Source organism: Lethenteron reissneri, chromosome 58 (assembly GCF_015708825.2).
Source record: "Lethenteron reissneri isolate LAM-NWPU_2019-01 chromosome 58, ASM1570882v1, whole genome shotgun sequence".
NCBI classification, from domain to species: domain Eukaryota; kingdom Metazoa; phylum Chordata; class Hyperoartia; order Petromyzontiformes; family Petromyzontidae; genus Lethenteron; species Lethenteron reissneri.
Window position 1 is genome coordinate 3,084,210 of NC_083836.1, and position 10,904 is coordinate 3,095,113.

The following is a 10,904-nucleotide window of genomic DNA, read 5'->3' on the forward strand; positions in this document are numbered from 1 at the left end:
TGAGCGAGAATCGAACTCGGGTCGCCGGGTTCATAGCAGCAGCGCGCTAACTGCTACACCACCGCTAACACACACACACAGCCACACACACACAGCCACACACACACACAGCCACACACACACAGCCACACACACACAGACACACACACAGACAACACACACAGCCAACACACACAGACACACACACAGACAAACACACACAGACACACACACACAGCCATCACACACACAGCCACACACACACAGACACACACAGCAACACACACAGACACACACACACAGCCACACACACACAGCCAACACACACAGCAACACACACAGACAACACACACACAGCCAACACACACAGCCACACACACACAGACACACACACAGCCACACACACACAGCCACACACAGACAGACACACACAGCCACACACACACAGCCACACACACACAGCCACACACACAGACACACACACACAGCCACACACACACAGCCACACACACAGACACACACACAGCCACACACACAGACACACACACAGAGACACACACAGACACACACACACAGCCACACACACAGACACACACACACAGCCACACACACACAGACAACACACACACAGGCACACACACACAAACACACACACAGACACACACACAGACACACAACACAGACACACACACACAGCCACACACACACAGCCACACACACACAGCCACACACACAGACACACACACAGACACACACACAGACACACACACATACATACACACACATACACACACAAAGCCACACACACACAGCCACACACACACACAGCCACACACACACAGACACACACACAGCCACACACACAGCCACACACACAGACACACACACAGACACACACACAGACACACACATACACACACAGCACACACACACAGACACACACACACACAGACACACAGACACACACACACACGTGTTATACCCCAACACGAGCGATGTTAACCGGTAATACGGTAACCGGTTTCTGACACTCCAAACGGTTCAGAAAGTCAGGCGCCCTGTAAACGATTCGGAGTGTAATGTCACTCGTGGCTGTGTTGATTGGCACGGGGACGTACAAACCGCACGGTGGCAGGCCTAAGCCACCACGCGGTTACATTCACCCTTCTGTGTCAGTTAACAAACACATTCCTGCGGAGGGAGCTGGTAGGAACGTTGTGTGCTCGGTCAATGGCCTGCAGGGTCAACGGCGGCGTGGTGTATTCCGCAAATATGGCCGACTGTGAGGGCGAGCACAAGCCGGCGTGAGTAGGTTAAACGTTGAGTTTTATAAGGGCACCACGGTGTGACCAGCCCCTCCCCACCCAGCCCCACCCCTCCCACTCCCCACCCAGCCCCACCATCCCCAACCAGCCCCTCCCCACCCTCCCCACCCAGCCCCTCTCCTCCCCACCCAGCCCCTCTCCTCCCCACCCACCCCCTCCCTCCCCACCCAGCCCCTCCCTGCATGACGGACACAATAATCCCATGTGGGCTGGTGTAACCAGGAGGTTCCTACCAGTACAACAACTAAGCTACAGGCGCATGCTTTCATTTGCTCTACGCGTTGCTGTGTTGTGTGTGCTACAAACCGGTTTAAAACCGTTTTTTACGCGGTTTACCGGTCACGCAAATCAACGATTGTAACCGCCCGAGAACCACCGCACGACACAGCCTGCAGTGACTGGAGCAGCTAAAGGCGCAGCCCTGCAATAGCCCCAGAAACCTTACACTCATTCAGGGTCAAGAAGAGGTCAGTGCCCAACAGAGAGGTCATCCGGTGTGGGGGCGGGGTCAACCAGGGTCGCCACAGTGCGAGATGTTAACTACCTCGCCTGGTACGCAGGAGGTCGTGGGTTCGATCCCGACCCTGACGATGCCTGCTGCTGTATATTTGGAGTTTGCGTGTATCTCTTTCATCATCATCACGGTGGCTAGGAGATGTTAACTACCTCGCCTGGTGTACAGGAGGTCGTGGGTTCGATCCCGACCCTGACGATGCCTGCTGCTGTATATTTGGAGTCTGCGTGTCTCTCTCTCTCATCATCATCACAGTGGTTAGGAGATGCTAACTACCTCGCCTGGTGTACAGGAGGTCGTGGGTTCGATACCGACCTTGACAATGCCTGCTGTATATTTGGAGTCTGCGTGTATCTCTTTCATCATCATCACGGTGGCTAGGAGATGTTAACAACCTCGCCTGGCATGCAGGAGGTCGTGGGTTCGATCCCGACCATGACGATGCCTGCTGCTGTATATTTAGAGTCTGCGTGTCTCCCCGTGGTCGCGTGGATTTTTGTCTCAGTCCTCCGGGTTTTTCCCTCCACATTTAGAATCAACACGCGTCTAGAGTAGTTGGCTACTGATACACATTTACACGTGACGAGAAGCCACTTGATAATTGTTTTTTTTACCCTTTTATCTGGCAACAATAATAACTCTGATAATGTATGCACTGTCCTTGAAATTGATTGGTCCACACCCGAGACAGCTTTTCTTAGAGCCTAGTCTCACATTTATGTTTTTTGTTTGCATTCCGACCGCAGGTATTGTGGTCAATGCAAACATGACTCCTTGTGAAAAAAAAGGTGTCAGTTTTGTTGCCAGATAAAAGGGTAAACAACCAATTATCATATTTTGATACTGGCAAAGGAGGTTCCAATGGTGATAAGCCATTTTATACTACTAAGCCATTCGATACTATGTAGCTTATACTTTCGTTTTTTACGTGGTTATTTAGTTACTGTAGCTACATACTATTAACATTCCTTCCCTTTATTAATGCTACCCCTATCCCCTCCCTTTGATGCTGCTAATCCTGCAAAATGCACGGGCATAATATGACTTTGTAAACCCCCCGCCCACCTCCTACGCATTTCACAAGTAGTACTAATCACATATCTGCATTTCCCATAAATATGCTAAATTCCTCTTGATATGCAAATTCTTTTGTCAAGGCGCCCTTTCCCCCTTCCAACCCAGCTTAAATATACGCTCCAAGCGTGGTGGTGTTTCATTCAGACGCTGTCTCCCCGACAGACCTGGTCTTCACCAGAGAACGGCTGCTTGCGTTGTGGCCGAAACGTCGTGAGAATTATTTTATTATGTTTTATTTTTATTATTTTATTATTTCCCTTCTACGTGACTTTACCGAATGAACCAAGACGATGAATCCCTGCAGTCACGAAAGCTTTAAATCGAAAAAGATAAGCCATTAGGTCGAGCTATAATTTTTTATAGCCAGGTCGCTACTGAAAAATATCTACATAGCTCAGTGGGCCTTACCAGCTATAATAATTTTCTTTGGTTTAGTTTGAGTTTAGTTTAACCAGACTGGATCACAGTGCACGGAGCCCACAGATCCTTGAAATATCTAGACACAGTCCCGATCATCGGTGAGCGTCTCCGGCAGGCAAGGAGGCTTCGTCTGCTGGGCCATGTAGCCCGCAAACCCAGCCACCGCATGCCAAAGCAGCTTCCCTTTAGCCGGATAGAGGGGGCTCAACGGACGCGGTTTCGGACTGAGGAAGAGATGGACTGATTGGTGAGTTGGGGGGGTGAGTGAGTGGGTGAGTGAGTGAGTGAGTGGTTGGATTGAGTTGGTAATTCGGTTGAGTGCGTGAGTGGCTGAGTGAGTGGCACGGGCTAGAGAGCAGATGGACTGATGTGATACAGTAAGATGTGGGGGTTGAGTAGACTTGATGACGGGTACCAGTCGTGTCAAGATCGGCCTCTGTGGAGAGGAGGCTCGTGAAGGACGCTGCTGGGCAGTTGGAAGCAGTCGCCCTCCAACGACAACGGAAGGCGGATGAAAGAAGCTCACAACAACGAGAATGAATGATTCCATCCATTTACGCATGAATTCACTCAATCATGCCCTCGCTCATATCATACACTGATTCATTCACTCACTCATTCACTCACTCACCCATACACTCACTAATTTTTTCACTCGTTCACAATGAGCCCGGGCCACGGAAACAGATTCCAGTTGCAAGTCGCCGCAAATTTGTATACAAAGTTGACTCAACTCCCTAAAAAGTTGAATACAACTCCATACAAAAATTGGACGCAACCCCCGGACCAAGTTTGAATCAACTCCCTACAAAGTTGAATACAACTTCGTACGAAGTTGAACGCAACCTCCGAAACAAGTTGTACGCAACTCCGTACACGTTGAATACAACCCCACAGAAAACTGAACGCAAGTTCCCGACAAATTTGAACAAAACTCCCGGCAAAGTTGAATGCAACTCCGTACACAAATGGAACGCAACCACCGGACAACATTGAACGCGACATAGCTCCCTACTAAAGTTGAACGCAACGCCCCCTAACTCGCATGCACAGTTGAACGCGACCGGACGCGACGTTGAACTCAGTTGGATTGCGAATCACGGCTACTTGAGTTTGTTTCAGCCCACTGCCCGTTCACCCACCCCGACTTGCACACCGCAAATGCATCTCGCGGTCGTTGCGTAGGGAGCGAGTTTGCGCGTTTAGTGACCTCTAGTGCCTCCGGCTGAGCGCTGCAACATCCACGTAGGGGAGGGAGCGGTAGTGCATGCTGCGTTCATGGCCCTGTGTCGGGCTATAATTTCAGGTCAGTTTCAGTTTATTGATGAGGTATAGCCCTGTGAGCCATTCGGCTCTTGACTCGGGTGCAACCGCAACAAACAAAAACACGGAACAAGGAACATCTTAAAGTATGTTTTTATAATTTTATTATTATTATTTTATTTCCCTTCTACGTGACTTTACCGAAAGAAGCAAGAAGATTAATCCCTGCAGTCACGAAAGCTTTAAATCGAAAAATAAAAATCTGAAAGTGACTTACGCGAAACAGTAAAATCGAGGAAAACATTTCAAAGTCTTCTAGATAAAGCACCGCGTTTCAACGCTGTGTGCAAAAATCCCCGTGGGATGCAAGTCAAACAACAACAACAACAACCATAAGACAATTTAGATTACAGTGACCAGTCTAACTCTGCACTGAAACAAACAAATATGGCTAAACCAAAACGTTTAGCTTCTGAAAAAAAAATGGCCGTGCAGAAAGTTCAGTTGGCCTTACCTGGTCGAAACACATTCCTGCCGAGGGAGCTGGTAGGAACGTTGGGTTACTCGGTCAATGGCCTGCAGGGTCAACGGCGCCGTGGTGTATTCCGCAAATATGGCCGACTGTGAGGGCGGGCACAAGCCGGCGTGAGTAGGTTAAACGTTGAGATTTATAAGGGCACCACGGGGTGACCAGCCCCTCCCCACCCAGCCCCCACCCCTCCCACCCCCACCCAGCCCCTCCCCACCCAGCCCTCCCCCCCACCCTCCGCACCCAGCCTCCCCACCAAGCCCCTCCCCACCCTCCCACCAGCCCCTCCCCACCCTCCCCAGCCCTCCCCCTCCCATCCCCACCCTCCCTCCCCACCCAGCCCCACCCTCCCCACCCAGCCCCTCCCCCCCTCCCCTCCCCACCCAGCCCCTCCCTGCACGACGGACGGACGGACACAATAATCCCTGTGGCTGGTGTAACCAGGAGGTTTCTACCAGTATAAACAATAGTTTAGTGCGTGTGTCCACTTTGGCCCCGCATGCATTGCAGGCTGGCTGGGTACTGCCATCTAGCGCGTGGAGGGGCACATCACAGGACTACCAATCAAGGTCTAAGAACCTGAACAAGTTTTGATTTAAAGCTTTCGTGACTGCAGGGATTCATATTCTTGGTTCTTTCGGTAAAGTCACGTAGAAGGGAAATAATAAAATAATAAAAATAAAAAGAATACAATTCTCACGACGTTTCGACTGCAACACAAACAAGCGATGTTCTAGAATTTTCTGCGAGTCAGATATTGTCGTAATTCTGCAGCCTCCGATTCATTAGCGCGGTTGGCTACGTACGGTGCGAAGGAAGTTCAGCGCACCTATATACACGCCGATCATAAATGATCTCGATGAAAATCAAAGCGACGGCACACGGACGGGGAAATCTCCACACGCGCGTCTCTCTCCTCTCAACCTTTTAGCTGAGCGCTTAGCTCCCCCCGCCGCAACCCACCTCTTATTGATCCCCCGCCCCTTTCACCCCCCCCCACACACCCCCCTCCACACACACCTCCACACACACCCCACCGCCACCCGCTCTCGCTCGATGGGGGGGGTCATTGAGGGGGTAGACAGAGAGACGGGGGTAGTGGGGGGTATTGAGGAGGTGGGGGGGGGGTATACACACACACCACACACCGCACACACACCACACACACACACCGCACACACACCCAACACACACACAGACATCACACCACACACCGCACACATACACAAGCACACACACACACACCGCACCACCACAACACACTGCACACACACACCCCCACACACACACACACACACCGCACACACACACACACACCGCACACACACACACCGTACACACATCACACACACACACCGCACACACACACATACACAAGCACACACACACACCGCACACACACACCGCACACACACACACACCGCACACACACCCACACACACCCCCACACACACCACACACACACACCGCACACACACACCACACAGCACACACACCACACCGCACACACACCACACACACACACCACACACACACACAAACACACACCGCACACACACACACACCCCCACACACCGCACACACACACCGCACAAACACACACACACCGCACAAACACACACACCGCACACACACACACCGCACACAAACCCCCATACACACACACACATACACCGCACACACACACACACGCCGCACACACCCACACCCCACACACACACACACACCGCACACACACAAACACACACACCGCACACCACACACCACACACACACACCGCACACACACACACACCGCACACACACACATACACCGCACACACACACACACGCCGCACACATCCACACCCCCACCACACACACACACACCGCACACACACACACACACACACACCGCACACACACAAACACACACACACACCGCACACCACACACACACCGCACACACACCACACAAACACACACACCGCACACACACACCGCACACACACACCACACACAAAACACACACACACACACCCACACACACCGCACACACACACCCCACACAGCACACACACACAAACACACACACACACCGCACACACACACCACACACACACACCTCACCATACTCTCGCACGTGTTCCACACGCATGCCGCTCACGGCCTCCGCCACGCGCGTGCCGCACCACGACAGATCTCGCTCGCTCCGTCACACGCACGGCGCAATTCATCAATTAACGCAACTTACTAATTAATTGATTGTCACCACGCAGAGACTTCACAGTAAATGGGGGTAGTGGGGGGTGGCTGAGAAGGTTGATGGTGGTGGTGGTGAACCTTCGATTAGCACGGTTGGCTACGTACGGTGCGAAAGAAGTCCAACATACAGACACACCACACGCGGTCATGGGAGTGCGGGTATTGGTAAGTGATGTGTGGGGTGGGGGGAGAGATGGGGGAGGGGGTCGTGGTTGTCGTGGTTACACAATTATTATCTGAGGAGGAGGAGGAGGTGGAGAGGGAGGAAAAGGGAGGATTGAGAGACACATCCACCCTGACTCACCCTCATCACTCACTCACCCCTCACTCATCCTCACTCACCCTCACTCACCCTCATCACTCACTCACCCTCATCACTCACTCACCTCACCCCTCACTCACCCTCACCCCACTCACCCTCATCCCTCACTCACTCTCACCCTTCACCCCTCACTCACCCTCACTCACCCTCACCCCTTACTCACCCTCACTCACCCTCACTCACCCTCATCACTCACTCACCCTCATCCCCTCACCCTCACTCACCCTCATCCCTCACCCACCTCACTCACCCTCATTCCTCACACACCCCTCACTCACCCTCACTCACCCTCACTTCTCACTCACCCCTCACCCCTTACTCAAACTCACCCCTCACTCACCCTCATCCCTCACTCACCCTCACCCTCACTCACCTCACCCTCACTCACCCTCATCCCTCACTCACCCCTCACTCACCCTCATCCCTCACTCACCCTCATCCCCACTCACCCTCACCCTCACTCACCCTCACCCCACTCACCCTCACTCACCCTCACTCACCCTCACCCCTCACTCACTCTCACTCACCCCTCACTCACCCTCATCCCTCACTCACCCTCACCCCCTTACCCGCACCCCTCACTCACCCTCATCCCTCACTCACCCACTCACCCTCACCCCTCACTCACCCTCACTCACCATCACCCCTCACTCACCCTCACTCACCCTTACCCCTCACTCACACTCACCCCTTACTCACCCTCATCCCTCACTCACCCTCACCCTCAGTCACCCCTCACTCACCCTCACCCCCCACTCAAACCTCACCCCTCACTCACCCTCACCCCTCACTCACCCCTCACTCACCCTCACCCTCAACCCTCACTCACCCCACTCACCCTCACCCTCACTCACCCTCACCCCCTCACTCACCCTCACCCCTCACTCACCCTCACTCACCCTCACCCCCTCACTCACCCTCACCCCCTCACTCATCCTCATCCCTCACTCACTCACCTCACTCACCCTCACTCACCCTCACTCACCCTCACCCCTCACTCACCCTCATCCCTCACTCACCCTCACCCCCTCACCTCACTCACCCTCACCCCTCACTCACCCTCACCCCTCACTCACCCCTCACTCACCCTCACCCCTCACTCCCCTCACCTCTCACTCACCCTCACTCACCCTCACCCCTCACTCACCCCTCACTCACCTCATCCCTAACTTAACCTCACCCCTCACCCCCTCACTTCTCACTCACCCCTCACTCACCCTCACCCTCACTCACCCTTCACTCACCCATCCCTCACTCACCCTCACCCCTCACTCACCACCTCACTAACCCATCCCCTCACTCACCCCTCACTCACCCTCACCCTTCACCCACCCTCACCCTCACTCACCCTCACTCACCCTCACCCCCTCACTCACCTCAGGGAACTCCGGCACCCCCCACCCCCACCCACCCACCCCTCCTCCACCTCGCTTCATTCAAATCGCACCTCGTGGTCGAATTCACGAACCTCTGAACCCCTCGTGCCCACCTGCTTCGTCAAGCCACGGTGGCTAGGATGTTAACTACCTCGCCTGGTATACAGGAGGTCGTGGGTTCGATCTCGATCCGGCCCTGACGACTGCTGCTGTATATTTGGAGTTTGCGGTGTCTCTCTCTCACTCCGTGGTGAGATGTTACTACCTCGCCTGGTATAAGGAGGTCGTGGGTTCGATCTCTATCCCGACCGTGACGCCTGCTGCTGAATATTTGGAGTTTGTGGTGTTTTCTCTCTCTCTCTCTCGTGGTGATCGCGTGGATTTTTCTCCCGGTCCCCCGGTTTTTCCCTCAACATTTATAATCAACATCGCATTATTGGCTGATACATTCCACGCGATTGCATGCCACGTTGTTGAGGTATCATTTGTGGCCAGGCCGCTCTGAAAAAATCTAAACAGCTCAGTGGGGCATTTCCTTCGTAAATAAATAAAACACAGTTCACAATATCAATAATTCGTTTTAATAATATTCTTTTAGGCCTTTTTCAATTCCTTTAATAATTAATTTTGTCGTTTTATTCGATCGGTTTATGTCTGCGTAGTGTGCTAATTCAGAGACACGAGTAGGAGGCACTCTCTCTCATTTATTCCGCCCTTCATAGCCTTAGGGGGCAACTACACACCGGGTCAGGACATCCAACACGCTGCCTGATCCACAGCTAGAAGAAGCGAAGACCACGACGACTGCAGCCCCGACTGTGAGTCGGAGCTCGTCCTTTTATCCTCCCCAGCGTGGCCTCGACCACGCCCCCTTCAGGATTCCCCCAGAAGGCTCCGGGCTTTGCCCACGTGTCCCACCGGTAGACCGGGCTGCTACCCATACCACTATCTCTCTGACCAGCCCCCAGCGCTACGCGTTCCAGTCACTCATTCTATGTGGCTACATCTGTATTCATTGTATTATAGTACATGCCTTGTTCTCTACAGCACCATGTGACCTCAGGGTGAAAGGCGCTTTAGACGTGTACTGTGTATGTGTGTTTGACTTCTTTTGTACCGTACGTAGCCAACCGTGCTTAATCAGAGGTTGCAGAATTATAACAACGTATACGTTTTAGTAAATTGTAATACATGATCAGGTTTAGCACAATTGTAATTCGCGTGACTACATTGAACTCCGCACCTGATAGGCTCACAGTGATCACGTCGTTTTAACTCTCAGACTCAAAACTGGAAGACTCCATTCACATTTCTGCCAAATCGCCTGATAAAGCGGGTTGTTGTTACGGTTGCTGTTGTTGTTGTAAGCACCAGCGACAGGGCAAACAGTCCTAGAATTAATAGGGTTTTTCGCCTTTTGGCGTCATCTGGTCGAACACCATATGAGACTAGGCTCCAAAGAAAGCTGTCTCTGGTGTGGACCAATCAGTTTCAAGGACAATGCATAAATTATCAGAGTATTGTTTTTTGTTTGCATTTGACTGCAAGTATTGTGGTTAATGTTAGCATGTCTCTGGTGTGGACCAATCAGTTTCAAAGACAATGCATAAATTATCAGAGTATTGTTTTTGTTTGCATTTTACTGCAAGTATTGTGGTTAATGTAAGCATGTCTCTGGTGTGGACCAATCAGTTTCAAAGACAATGCATAAATTATCAGAGTATTGTTTTTGTTTGCATTTGACTGCAAGTATTGTGGTTAATGTAAGCATGTCTCTGGTGTGGACCAATCAGTTTCAAGACAATGCAAAAATTATCAGAGTATTGTTTTTTGTTTGCATTTGACTGCAATATTGT